Raw genomic sequence first — 14992 nt, 5'->3', positions numbered from 1 at the left:
AAAATATATAGCAGGCTTGCATAGGCTGGTGCAGCAGTTCCAAGTCTGGCTAACAATGCTTAAATATTTCCCTTGCTGGAAATATTTCCATGTAGTAATAATTTCTAGAAACTTCCACTTGCTCCAGTTGCATTTTTTGATTCATAGGGGTTTTTTTGCACAAATTATACAGAAGACTTCAACTTTGTTGTTGTTGTTGTTTGTTTGTTTTGGTTTGATTTTTTCTTAGTCATGACTACTCAAAAAAGTTTCTTCCCATAATAATATACTTCAAGATGTGCTACAATCCCAGCACTAAAGCAGTAGGTAGTAAACAAGATGAAATTTGGCAAGGTAGGAGCTCTGTGCCCCCAGAAGTAATTTTGATTCCTTTGGTTTACCTTTCTGTATATTGAAAATATCACACAATTCCATAAGGGAATTTGAAAAAAGAAACCCAAACAACCCAGAGCCATACAATTATATTAGTTCTTACTCTTGAAGCAGTGCTTTGTACCTACAACCTTAAAAATGACTAGCTGCTCAGTATGATGAGATTTCTTAGCAACCCTTATGTGAACAAGTATAAAAATCAAGGCTTGCTCCTCAAATAAAGGTATTTTTTCTAACATCTGGGAATATATTTTTCTACTTCAGGGTTATCTGTGTTCTAGCAAAGTAACAAGGTAACAAGCTCATTTTGTATGGACTACAAAAGTTTAGGACCTATTTGAATATAAGCATATAGCACATGAAGTCCCTCCTTTGTGGACAGCAGGATAAAAGAGTATTGCAGATGTTTTCTTGCTCATTACCAGATGCCTTGTTGTCAAAATCCCCAAGAAAGGAACCTGGCAAGCAGGGAAAATCATTATCCAGTCTATCTTCCCGTCACTGAAGGACAGTAATATTTTTTGATTCTCAGGAAGAAATAAAGGCAATGTATATCCAAGAGCAGCAGATTAAATCAGTAGACTGTTGTCACTGAAGAATAAAAACTGGAAAGCAGTATGTTGGCACAAGGCCAGCATAGCTGCAACTGAAGAGCAAAAGACATATTCCCAGGCAGAAAAACAGGGAAGAGGGGTTATAAATTTTGCCCTCCTGTTTCAGTCACATTCATATGTCTAAGTCTGATGCTCCCTTGTCATTGTGCTTGGGGTATTTGCACACCAATATTTGTCATACAATATTCTTTGACTTCAACGATGCAAATGACAACTGGAATGCACCATGGGCCAGCAGATTCCTTAGGATACACACACTGGCTGAGCATGCTGTCAGGCAGCCCCAAAATTTACCCTCTGTACACCGAAAACCAAGTGAAAAGTGTACAGTGAGGGTTGCTGAGGAGGTCAGGACCTTTTAAAGCGCAGTCATTGGGGGCCTGTTAGCTCCACTCCTAGCCTTTACCTACTTTTTTTCCTTGTGGCTCCAGTTAGGGAGCTGTTGTAGATTCTGTAATTTCACAGAATCATATAATGGGCCAGGTTGGAAGGGTACATATCTGGTCTAACCTTCCTGTTCAAGCAGGGTTGTCCTAGAACACATGGCAGAGAATTGTGTTCAGACAATTCTTGAATATCTGCGGGGAGGGAGACTCCACAACCTCTCTGGACAACCTCTTCCAGTGTTTGGTTACCAGCACAGTAAAGAAATTTTTCCTCATATTCCCATGGAACTTCCTCTGTACCAGTTTCTGCCCAATGCCTCTTGTCCTATTGCTTGGCACCACTAAGGAGAGCCTGGATCCATCCTCTTGGCATCCTCCCTTCAGATACTTGTATATATTGGGACTGTTCCCTTTCAGGTATCTTTTCTTGAGGCTGAACAGGCCCAAGTCCCTCAGCCTTTCCTCATAAGAGAGATGAGCCTGCCCTTTAATAATATTTGTAGCCCTCTACTTGGCCAAATCTAGAAGCTCCATGTCTCTCTCATACTGAGGAGCTCAGAACTGACACAGCACTCCAGACACGACCTCAGCAGGGCTGAGGAGAGGGGCAGGGCATGAAGAGAGGGGCAGGATCACCTCCCACAAACTGCTGGCAATGTCCCGCCTGATGCAGCCCTCTTGGCCACCAGGGCACTGCTGGCTCATGGACAGATGTTGTCCACCAGCACCCCCAGGTCCTTCTCTGCAGAGCAGCTTTCCAGCAGGTCAGTACCCAGCCTGTGCTGGTGTTCTTCCACAAGTGCAGGACCTGGCATTTGCCTTTTCTGAACTTCAGGCAGTTCTTCTCTGCCCATCTCTTCAAAAGGTCAAGGTTCTTCTGAAGGGCTGGGCAGCACTAGGGGGTCATTTAACCCTTTTCTTTCCAGTCAAGAGTCGCTGGACTATTAAAGACTGCACTCTGATCTCCAGAAATGAGGAAAATTATTTGCTTTTGGTGGTGGATTATAAACTAGAATCACAGTAGTAAGTGTACTAAAGTTGCTGAGAGTGCTCTGTGCTTCTGGCTGGCCAAAATTTGATGGAATCTTAGGGACATCAGTAACATAAAAAAGGAAATAATGAAAGCTCTACAATTCCATAAGTTATGTAATTTGCCTGTATTTTAGTTTTTCTGTAAGGAAGAGTAAATACAACAAAATGCATGTGCTAAAGTTTGTGCCACAGTTGACATGCAGGCACTGTAAAGACAGTAGTGCATATCTCTATATCTATCTATATCTATCTATATCTATCTATATCTATCTATATCTATATCTATATCTATATCTATATCTATATCTATATCTATATCTATATCTATATCTATATCTATATCTATATCTATATCTATATCTATGTCCCATGATCACAAGGAAACTGTCTTGAGTCTTACCCTGCAGGATACTGTGTTTAGGTTGCCTAATCTAGCATTAAGCAATCTTTTGTGTGGATTAGGTAATATCCTTCTGCTTGGAAGTATAATGCACTGCTTTTGAAGGCTGTGTGTTATCGGCATACAGGAAAGGATCTCAGTTAAGTCTCTTTCCTCCACTGCTGCTTGTTTGTGATCTGTTCAAGATACGTCTTAGCCTCCTGCTGCTGTCTCAGTTTCCCCTCTGTTCAGCAGGGACATGTCCCTGCTGCTGCTGTGCAGGCAGCGCAGTGTGCACGTGAGATGCTGTGCTGACTCAGAGATAGGGTACCCAAGTAAGTCTACCTGCGTCTGCAAGGCTGGGTGCTCTGGGGGAGTCAGCCGGTACAGTGAGAAAATTAAACTGCCACTTCATCAGCAAAAGGGAACGTGATATCCAGTACTGGCAAATTGAGTTCTGGTAAGTGCACTGAACAAGTCAAGGCACCGTTTTGATGGTAATGTTATATGAGACCAAGTTTATAATGGTGATCTGTATCGCGTCAGGACATGTGACCTCATTTGTTTGATGTGGGCTCTCAACTATAATCTATACCTTCATTATCTCAAGTGCAGGATAACTGTAACCCACTCTGGCTGTCAAGCCACAACTAAAAACTACTGTGAACTGAAGGCGACTTGAAATGCAGCCGTGCAATTATTAAGTAATGTGTCATGCAAGGAGCACAGTGCATTATACCAATTGCTTTGGAAGTGCACTTGTCGCCAGCAAGAACAGGGGTGAAATTCATACCCTCTGTTTTGACCTTTGTCTCCTGAAGTGGCTCAGGACCAGCCTACCTGAAGGGACTTTAAATTCCCTGTGCTGTGTGCTACAACTGTGATTACAGGTGCTGGAGCTGCGGGCCAGAGCTGGTCTCAGTAGGTCTGAGATGTGAACCGTGTATTTTGTATAAGCACTTATTTTGTGGGGTTTTTTTTAATTTTTTTTTTCTTCTAGGAGGCTGTTCTTTGTAAGCACAGGGAGGAGAATTATAATGGTCCATGCATTTAAGCAGGCTGGATAATTAATTATATTCATCTGGTTAGATGAATATAATCTTTCTGCATATAGCAATGTTCCTTCTCTTTTCCCACTGAATTCTTGCATGATGTACATACATGCACAAGTATGTAGTAACACCAGAATATGTATTTTACTGTTTCATCCAGCCTGAAAACAAGAACTTAAAGTGATTTGGAATTTCCTGTGCCCCACAATGAGCTGTTCAAATTGCTGTTTGTTACTCTGGCACCTGGATGGGGCTGTTTTGTCAATGCTCTATGAGTAGTTATGTTGCTTGCCCTAAAATTTTCTTTTAAGTGTGGTTGTGGTTAATATTTGTGAAGGGTATAAGATTTTCTAAAAATAGAACTTCACTCAACAACCAAAACCTAGATGAGTGAAATATCTGGTGCTGTTTTGTTCAAATGATTTTGTCAATACAGGTTGATTGTTGTAACTGGTTTTGCTTTCATAGTTCTCTTAGTTCCAAAGCTATTGTAAATATTTCAGTCACAGTGTAAAACGAACTTTTATTTTGAAAAAAACTTATTATATACCCTAAGTATATATAAAATCTTATGTAAGGAACTGTTTCTATTACTCCTTAAATGAATCAGAAGTAAAAATGATGACATGAAAGGAATTACGATCTTTTGGAGCATTAAAAATGACTCCACTAGGTGGAGAACTTGCATCAAGTATGCAACTAAAAATGTTGGCGCTAACTGAAATCCTAGCGGTGCTGCAAAAATTAAACTTTTCATAACAGAATACTTTATGTATCATGCTTCCTGTCTATCATTTCTGGTGAAGAGCACTTCTAAATGTGTGGCATAGAAATTCTGTGGGGTTGTAAAACACTACATAAATTTATGTTTAAAAATTAATAAAAGGATGAACATATATTTCTTGATACATTGGCTGAAGAAGTTGCTGTCTGTAGTTGTCAACATCTCTGTGAAATGCACTAATTTGGAACATTTTTTTTCACCATCTCATTCTTGACTTGCTGACAATGCAGATTTTCCAGAGATAGAAAGAATGACAAAATTTGGCCCAAACTAGATATTTAATTTTCAGAAGTCCTATTTAACTGGATCCCAGCTAAAATTAACTAAAGAAATATTGTATTTTATTAGTTTCCCTGGCTCTGTCAACATGACCAAGATTAAGACCCTCAGAACTAGGAAGAGGACAAATGCTGACAAAAGGGAATATTTTAATGTGTATTTATAATGTGTATAATGTGTTGGCTATAGGCCCCAACCAAAATTAGGGCTGGGGTTGACTTTGACAGTTTTGCAGATTCAGAATTCTGTAGCATTGCAGTAAGTTCTGTATGGCTGGGAGGAGAATAAATAATAAAGGGGACATTTTTTCTTAATCTGTGGAGACAATTCTGCTAGGAATTTGCAATCTGCACATTTGTCTGCTGAAAATAATTGAAAAGTGATATATGGATTGTGTAAGAGTCAGAATATAAAGCTTCTAGGAACCACATGTTCAGAAGGGGGGAAATTTTGAAAGGGTCCTTGCTTGCCTGGGTATGCAAACCAACACCAGGCTTCAAGGTAGATTTTGAATTGAGCTTTGAGAGTGTAAGAAAGAATTGCAGAGATGTTTGGTTTTCTCAGGGGGATGAAGAATCAAGAAGACTGCAGAAAGGCGTAAATGCTCTTTATCCTTCTTTACTGCTTACATATGTTTAATTAATACAAGTATTATAACTGGGATTTGGGAATTCAAGTTTTCAGGATATTTGTTCATGTCTTTATGCTGGTGGTCTGACAGAGTTACGAAGAGGGCAGGTGATGACAGGATAGGAAATTGGATGTACTCTGTCATTATGCTCCAAGCCTTGCAAATAATTTACATCAGACATAGAGTTTGGAATTAGATTTTCAAGACTCCAGTTGATTCTCTGTGGCTTGCACAGTTCAGAAGACAAGACAAAGTTCAGAATAACAGCTGCTGGTAAAGGCAGATACTGTGTAATTTGGAGTCTGAATGCCTACCAGTTTATAACTAAGTTAAGGCTAGTGGTGGCATTAGATTAAGGCTCTAACTTGCTTTAAATTTAGGGCTGAGATTAGATTTCAGGAAAAGAGAAGTTCTCTCCAATTGACACGTTCCTTCTTATGAACCCAGATCTTTGCTGCATCCTATTATTACTGAAGAGCTGGAAATGAGCAGGTTTTGGAAATGATGAATGTTCTGTGTCATCTTGTAGAGGTGAGATTTGCACCGATGCCACGGCTAGGGTAGGGTTAGGAATAGGGAATCAGAACTCTGTTTTCTCAGTTTATGGGTGGATATTCCAGGGACTAGGGAAACAGAAAGATGATGTGTTTCTCTATGGGAATAGTCTTTTCTTTCACTTTCATTGATGTGATCACTGTTGGTGTTGATATTAAGATTGGAGTTAGGTTTATAGTTTTGGGTTTAGTACTGAAAGAGAACTCTTTTCATTCTAGAGGGTCTAGATAAGTATAAATAGAGAAAACAGTTGCTTAGGCCGGTACTTTATGCTCTCATTTACTTCTGGTCTTGCTTCAATTCATCCATATAATTAAATTTTGCATTGGTGTGATTTACGAAGACAGGCAGAATTCATATTTATTTATAGTAAAAATTGATATAAAATAATAATAATCTTCAAGAATTATTACATAATGTCGGGGACAGCAGTAGAAAGGACTCCAGCTAATAATTAAGTTTAGGTTCAGAGCTGGAAGTAAATTAGAGCTTAGAAATCTAAAGCTAAAACTACAGTATATGTCCTGTTATGTTTACCTGTGTCTACTTGAGTTTAGGAAGGGCAATTTCTTAAAGATATTACTGGCATTAGAGGCCATATCTAATTAAACATAATTAAGATTGGATGTAGGGCTGGAGTAATCATTTGGAAACTCAGTAGCTGAAGATCTGCCTTTGTTGTGGCTTTTTGTAGGGCTCTTCAGGGTGGAAAGAGGGAATAGATCATGAGGGGGACCACATTAATTTCTTCCCATTAATGAAAGGAATTTCCTGCAAAGAGTCAGCCTATGTCTCATTTTGGATTTTACCAGCCCGTGTGAAGAATGCAAGAGTTGATCTGAGAGAGATGTATTAGTGAAGACTACTTAGCATTAGTGAAGACTACTTAGGTTTTCTCGTAGAGTATGAATTTGCATTGTAGGTATGATGGAGGGTCTCATTAGTGTTGAGGAATGTGAAACTATTCTCAACCTCTCTGTCTTGCTTGTTCTTTGTTTCCATTTCTGGCTCTCATTTTCCTTGATGAGCCATCATGTCCACCTCCTTGCAGAAGATGGCAATTATTTCACCCAAATTTAAATCCAAGCTCCATTGATTATTTGCTTTAGGATACCTCCCAGAAAGTTTGGTAGAGGGTTGCATTGAATCTGACTTTGTCTGCCAGGACATAGGTCCTATACCTGCTTGTGTCAAAAAATCCCATTGTATTGCTCTGTAGCACACACTGCATAGCACTGGTATTATACTGGTGGCCAATGAGAAGGACACTTTGAACTGAAAATAACCTTAAATGCAGTAATTCGGTTCATGTGTTGAGTTGCAGTACCCACTGGAAGATGCAGGCCAAAGAGTGATAAGAGTAATAGACATAAAGAAAGGTGGACAAAAAGTTGGTCTGCCCTGATTGTGCTGGTAGTCAGATTTCCTGCTGGTGGATCTGCAATGTTGGTGCAGAGAAAGCAAAGACTGCTGATCAAAGGCTTCACTTTTGTTAGAAGAATCAAAACTGTGTAGATCAATGGGAATGATGCAAACATAGATCTTGATGCATGTGCTGGACAGTGGTGTGACAGCCTTTTCTTCACTTGAGCTGAAATTCTCACAGTATAAAAGATATGGCAAAAGCTAGGGAGGGTGGTGTCTGTCCTTTGTCATGTATTCTCAGGATCTCCTTTGGTCAAGATGACCCTGAGGTGTGTTAAAAGTCTCTTTTTCCCAACCCAGCTGTCAAAGAAGGAGTCAGAATCTTCGGCTCACCTTCTCAAGGTTGTTTATTATTTCTTATCTAAAACATTTTCTGTCTGGCCTACCGAGGTCTGTTCTGCAGGTCAGTCTGAGGCACACTGCCGGCCCCTGGGCTGGCATTGTCTTTTTATACTATAAACTACGTATTCAATATTTACATTTGTGTCCCAATACCTGTCACCTATGCTAGACAGTGACTTTCTACTCTACACCAATCCCGAAGTGCCAACATCACCAAGAAGATGGAGGATAGGAAGAAGGGAGAAGAACAGGACAATGCCCAAATCCCTCCATCTTGCCTCCCAGACCCCCATATTAAAAAATCTTCCAAATTCAACTTTTCACCCAGTGACAACTACTGTTATGCTACTTAAAATTTTGTGGCCTTTAATTCTTCATACAAAGGTGGTAATTTGTTCCAAGGGTCGAACTCAAAGCCGCAGGGGTCTTTGGCTGCATGCCAGGGTCTCCGACCCCCCTGCCAGGGCTTCAAAGCCCCCTGGCTGGGGCTCGGATCATCCAGGACCGTCAGGGAGACGTCCTGGGTTTTGACAATGTATGTTAATGGATATATTCAAATATTTAATACTGTTTTTAGTTTGTAACAACCTTTAGTGATTTGTATTATTTCCAGTAATTATTTTCCCTCTTTTCCTTGTACAAGTTGAAAAATATTAACAGATTTTTACTGACAGAATCCATCTGCTTTGTTGTTACCTTGGGAAAAGGTGAAAGGGTGACCTACAAACAACTGTTGTGAGGTGTGTGTTTGTCTTTTTTCCCAAGTAACAATTGATAGGACAAGAAGTAATGATCTCAAATTATGCCAGAGGAGATTTAGATTGGCCAGTAGGAAAAATTTCTTCACTGAAATTGTTGTTAAGCACTGGAACAAGCTGCCCAGGGAAGTTAGAGTCACCATCCCTGGAGGTATTTCCAAGATGTGTAGCTGTGGCACTTAGGGACATGGTTTAGTGGTGGACTTAGAAGCACTGGGCTCACAGTTGGATTAAGTTATCCTAAAAGAATTTTCCAAACTAAATGATTTGATGATTTCATGGAATTCAGAGGAGACTGTACAGTTCTATTCAGTTCTGAAGGTCACTGAGCTGGCTTTCACAAAGGCAGGACACAAAAAGACCCCTCTTCAAGGTACAGAAGGCAAATGGAATGTTTTATACTTAAAATTTCCTTTTTGCCTGGTTGAATCAGTTTGAGTTTCCTGGTAATAAACCAAAAGGATTTAGTTTTCTAAGGAAAGCTGACATCTTTGACTATAAAAGTGATTTTGTTCTTTTGAGGAGGGGGATGAATGTCATCACGACAGGAAAAAGATCTAGTTCAACCCATCACTGTATCTGGTTAGTGCAGATTGCTTCTCAGAAACCTAGATCACAGCAACTCTTCTGACTTCTGCATTGTACCAGTTTTGCACCTTCTGGTTTGGTGATAATGAAATACAGTCTTTCAGCCTTTCCTTTTTGCTTTCTGAAAAAAACATATCCTGTTTGTTTTCATAAGTGCTTCAAAGTGTTCGGAAGTGTTTAAATGAGGCACATGTCAGCATACCAAATTAACCTGTTAGCCATAAGGAGTGCTATTTTATTTCTATGTTACAAATAATTTCCACCCCCTTATTTGCTTTTTGGAAGAATAGTGTGTCCAAAGTTATAATTTAGTGAAATAGTAGCTGACAATTGATTTCTTTTTTCTTTTTAAGATGCAGCATTGAGAAGGATTATTTGATCAGGAGAGAAAAATATTGTATAATTTCAACACAGGTGGGGAGGGCTTGATGATGTATTTGCTATATCCATGTTTGTGGTGTCTTGTTCGTGACAATGGTTTAGCCCTGTTCCGTGTCATAGAAATGTAGAATCTTAGAATGGTTTAGGTTGGAAAGGACCTTAAAAATCATCTGGTTCTAACCCCTGGCCACAGACAGGGATACCTTCCATTAGACCAGGTTTCTCAGGACCTCCTCCAACCTGGCCTTGAACACTTCCAGGTATGGTGCATCCACAATTTCTCAGGGTAGCCTGTTCCAGTGCTTCACCACGCTCACAGTAAAGAATTTATTCCTAATATCTGATCTAAATCTACCCTCTTTCAGTTTAAAACCACTCCTCCCTGTCCTTCCATTACATGTCCCTGTAAAACCTCCCACTCTTGGCTATTCTTCACTGTAAATTCTGCTCTGCCAGCTCTTGTAACCACTGAAACAGCCTGTGTGTGCCAGTACACTTAATTAAGGTAGAAACAAGAGATCAAGAGCCAAGATGTCCAGAGTCAAAGATACAATCATGGGACGTGAAGTTCAGGTGTGATGATGGAGCTTTTTTTTTTTTTTTAAAGTGTGACATCCTTAGAAAAATTGAAAACTCACAAGGGTGAAGGTTGGGAACTCTGTTCTTTCAGCAACAACAATGTACAACATCATGAAATGTGTAAGAAAAATCACTATCTTTTGGAAAGTGAAAACTTTATTTTGTGTTCAGAGGACAGCAGATGTAAGCAACTTTTACCATAACCTGTCAATTCAAGTGTTTTTAAGCTGATATTTTTTGCTTATTTTGCAGCAATTGTTTAGGACAGTCTGCATGACTTATTGCTTGTAAGGGAAATACTGATTTTCACTCCAAAAGTGCTTCATCAACTCCATGTTTTCATGAATGCAAGAACATTTATACAAGTTCCAAAAGTATTCCTTCCTCAGGAAAATATTTTAACAGTCCAGTTTCACACTGGCATTGTTATATCCCATTTAATCAGGAAGATTAGTAACCTAGTGCGGCTGAGTGACAGGGAGGAATTCTGGTTCCTCTTATTCTCTGTGTCTGTATTCTCCATCAGTTAAAGAATTTTCAGGGATCAGCTTTTCAGGGTGGAAAAATCAACCATTAAGCAATCATAATATATGTATGGAGTATGAGGTGTGCAAGAGTGGGGTCTATGGGAGCACACAGTCACAATTAGAAATCATGTGAGCATGTGCCTTACTCCCTTGAAAACCTAAGGCTCTCCTTCTCCCTCCTGACAAAATTAGATGCCCTTTCTCAGAAATCCCTAAAGCAGGAGATCAACAGATGCAATTTATTCAGTTTTGTGAAACACTCATAGTCACATTCAGAGTCGTTCTGTCTTTGTAGGTGGCAGTGCAGGGAGAGTTGAGTGTGGGTTTTATAAATTCTTCTGATGAAACTTTTTCATACTTTGTGAAGTAATTGGTGGACTTAGACATTTTAAATCCCTACAGTCTCTGTACTCCTCTAGAATTGCTGTATGTAGTGTGAGACAATTTAATAGGACTAACTGAGATAATTTCACTCCATCTTATTTGAGACACGGTGAGAATATAGTCCCTTGGGAAGTGGGTGAGGTAGTTCAAGTCCTCCTGAGAGTTAACCTTGAGTGTCATAGACATATGAGGGCAATAGAAGCTAAGGACAAAAGATACAGTACTTTTTTTTTCCCCTTGATTTTTTATAAGAAAAATTTGAGGATTATTTTTGTCTAAGAACACCAATCATGTATGGCCTCATAGAGGAGAAAGAAATGGAACTTCTATCATTTGGGAATTCCTTTGAGGACATAAGTATTCTGTATGCGCTCCAGACTGAATTCTTATTTTATTTTTTAGATAGCTGTAAACTGTAGACTTTTCTGGTGCAATGATCTGCTGAAAAGCTCCAGGTAGGTGATTTTAGATTCAGTGTGTAGATCCTGGGTTCTGATCTCTTTCTGAATCTAGCCTTACATTCCCATCCTTGCTCTCAAGCTTCTGATGGCTGAATGAGAAAAGCCCTAAAGAGTGAGAACACTCCCTTTCTATAATTGCAGGGCGAAATCCAAACAAATGTCACAGCACCCGTTGACTTCAGGTCATGCCAGAAATTCACATGTGGTTTTGGTTTTATTGTATGTCTTTCTCCTTTGTTCATGAGCATTGGCAGTGAACCTAACATAATGGGACTTACAGAAGTTCCTTGGACAATATTATTAAAAAGGAAAAAGGAAGCTGTCGAATGTATCCAATAATAACTGAATGATAGCAAACTATTCACATGGCTGTCTTTGCCAGCAGGGAATGTATTTAGTGACTAAATGGGAGGGAAGAATTTCAATCTTATATTCCTATGAAATATGCAAAGCACTTAGCAACGAGGGTTGACAGAAAATAAGCATATCCAAGTCAAACAACAAAAGTGACCTTTCCTTAAAAACATTTTGAAATAGTTAACTACAATTCCAAGTTATCACTTGGTAAACAATTAATGAGCTGGCATACAGGCTTCTTTTCCAGCCATTACAAATCAGTCTGCATTTACACACAAAAACCATGTTACAATAAAAAACATAAATCAGAGGTTTTTATAGCCTAAGAATATTGTATTTAATCTAGCTCAGTCTAAACTTTTTTCCATCCTTCTGTCTGCAAACAGACTTGTGTTGCTTGATCAGAAAAAAATGTTTGTGCCATTAGTCAGTTTTGTTCTTACTCCTTCAAATATTTCAAAATTAAATGTTGTGGTTACTATTATTAATAGTTTATGTTTTCTACTTGTTCTTTTTCAGACTGTTGTGCCAGGATTTCTGTTCTTGCCATTATGTCATTTACATTAATTCCTTGTAATTAAATGTCTATTACTAAATACCATTACTAAATGTAATTGTTATCACCAAGTTGCTCCTGCCAGTTAGGACACATAGCATATAGGAAAAATTCTACCACCTACGTGTCTCATGGGGTATTTTAAACTATAGTTTTGTTTCAAATTAAATTATTATTAATTGATTGTAGATTAACTCAATATAGTTCTTAATTTTGTTCGACTGTTGTACATATGGTGTGCATTTTTGTTTGCCTACAGGCACTTCTCTGCTTTTAAACCCAAATTAATTGTTTTGAGCAAATGTTTGTAGAATGTCCAGAGTGTTCTTCATAACAATGTTAACAAGAAAGTAATTGATTTACAAATTACCCTAAAATCTGTATACTTTGGATTGTTCTCTGAGTTTATAATGCAGAATAGTACAAATGAAGTCCTTCATCAGAGACAGTCTTGACTATGGAGTTGGATTCTGTTTTGTATTCTTTTTCCCTTGCTCATTCCCTCATTTAATAATATACATGCAGGAAATACAGAAAAGGTATTTTAGTTTGTGATGTCACATTGACCAAGATTTTGTTGCTGGTTTATTCTGAGTCCTATCCTTAGGGAATAGATACACTAGCTCATAAAATTTGCTTTAAAATATTTTTGCTTTTTGTTTGCTTCTTTGTTTTCAGTGACACAGCATCCGCTTATATCTCCAACAACACTACTAAATGTCTTTCTAGTTGCATTCCTCCATTGTTTTTAGTTGAATGTTCATGCCTCTCTAGTTTTGCTAGAGTAATGTAATATGTTTCATCTTTGAGTCACACTTAACTTGCATGCTACTTACACTTAACATTTCCTTTTTCTCTGCAATTGCATATATCTCAGTGAGATGTGTTAGAAACCCCATCTATTGCAAAGCACTCCATTTTATCCATGTGCTGGTATGTCTGGCAGGCACTACTTTTGGAATCCCATGTATCGTCCTTTGCCAGTGTCATTTCGGCCATGAGCAGGGCTTTCTTGAGGCTGGGAGAGGAAAAGGGTGTGCCTCTACAGACCTTTCTGCCTTCCTGCAGAGGTCACCTCCAGGAAGGTGATAAGAGCTTCTGGCACTTGCTATTGTTACACAGGACAGTTCTGATTCTGAGCAGAAAAGTGTCTAGGCAAGACAGAGGATGTGGTGGCCTTTGTGCTGTTCCCTCACTCTGAGCCACTGCATGCCAAAGCCTCTCCTCAGCACATGCTGGCATCTTTTGCACAGATACAATTATATGCAAATGTGTGGGACTCAGTTTCATAAATTGGATTCCAAACTGCTGCTAAAACCTTTCATGCTGAAATGTTAGTATTTCATAATTAAGAATATTACACAGAAATTATGTTTTTATGTTATGTGTAGTTTTTCCCATTCATCGAATTTTAGATTGTGTTTTACATTATTGTTTGGATGCATTTAAGCTTTTTGCATCCAACTTTGTTGAATAATAACTTATCTGTCATCTGTTAATGTCTGCTTGATAGCTAAACAGCCAAGTCCTGGCATCACAGCTCGAGATATTTGCTGGTTTAGTGCCGTTGCTTTGATATTCATTGTTTGTTCTGTAATGGCCCTTAAACATTTCCCATGCATATTTGAGCTAGAATGATTCTTTACATAATGCCTTAGAGGAAAACAAGGTTCTTCTAATAGCAATTAAAATTAGCAATGTTATTAGGCTAAGCATTTAAAATTACATATCACTTCTGTGCCAATTCCCTTTCATCATTTAAAAAAAAATCAATTTTCAACAATGTTGTATACCTCATGCATTATACACAACTTCAGTGATTTACTTCTTGTTTTGGCACAGACTCAGTTGAATGATATAAGAGCTAATTTTGTTTTTCTGCTGTAATAGCTTGTATTATCTGCATAATGAATCCTTGCTGAGTTTCATCAGGAGAGTTATGATGTTTATATACTTCTGTTAGTGAAAAATTTTGTGCTTGCTCTCCAAGAAGTTTATCTTACCTGTAATCTGAAAGAACCATTCATGCAGGTATGAGCTATCACACACCATTCACAGCCATTCACTCAGGTATCAGGAAGAGACAAATCTAGAGGTGGATTTTCTTGTTAGGATGGTGGATATTTCCAAGTGAATGCAGGAAACAGAAGCGGGGAAGAAAATATTGAAAGGTGTTCTCAACTATGCTACACATTTTGATAAACGACACTGTGATGTTTCCATTGAATCATGTAAGAAATGGTGTCATACTTGGAGAGACGGGCAAAGAGGAGGTTTTTCTTGCCAGAGAATGACATAGAAATAACAGTGACGACTAGCAGATCAAGAATTTGAGATATCTGGACTTTTACAATGTTAGTCTATTTGGAAATATTCCAGAAACTGAGCTTCTTTTCTTTTTCTCTGTAAAGAAACATCTCAAATCAATGAATGAGAGGGGAAGCTGGGAAAGCAGCTTTTAACCTACACTCTCAAACATTCATTATAAAGCAAATCAGGCAAATCAGAGCAAAGCAAGACTTACTAATACAGGTAAAGGAGTTCCAGAGA

At 38.6% G+C, this 14992-nt stretch overlaps 1 protein-coding gene and 1 long non-coding RNA gene across 5 annotated transcripts in view; one reads left to right on the top strand and one right to left on the bottom strand.

The window, feature by feature from the left end:
• The window catches only part of RAB2A (RAB2A, member RAS oncogene family), a 98744-nt gene that overhangs the window by 61849 nt on the left and 21903 nt on the right, over positions 1-14992 (bottom strand). The window lies entirely within an intron of this gene.
• The window catches only part of LOC135279747 (uncharacterized), a 34548-nt gene continuing 29274 nt past the window's right edge, over positions 9719-14992 (top strand). For all 4 annotated transcript variants that reach the window (XR_010346939.1, XR_010346942.1, XR_010346938.1 and 1 more), the window contains exons 1-2: positions 9719-9838; positions 11471-11523. This is a non-coding gene — a long non-coding RNA (uncharacterized LOC135279747). The remainder of the gene's footprint in view (positions 9839-11470; positions 11524-14992) is intronic.

The sequence above is a fragment of the Passer domesticus genome, chromosome 1, assembly GCF_036417665.1.
Source record: "Passer domesticus isolate bPasDom1 chromosome 1, bPasDom1.hap1, whole genome shotgun sequence".
NCBI lineage: Eukaryota > Metazoa > Chordata > Aves > Passeriformes > Passeridae > Passer > Passer domesticus.
This window is presented reverse-complemented; position numbering and strand designations above follow the sequence as displayed.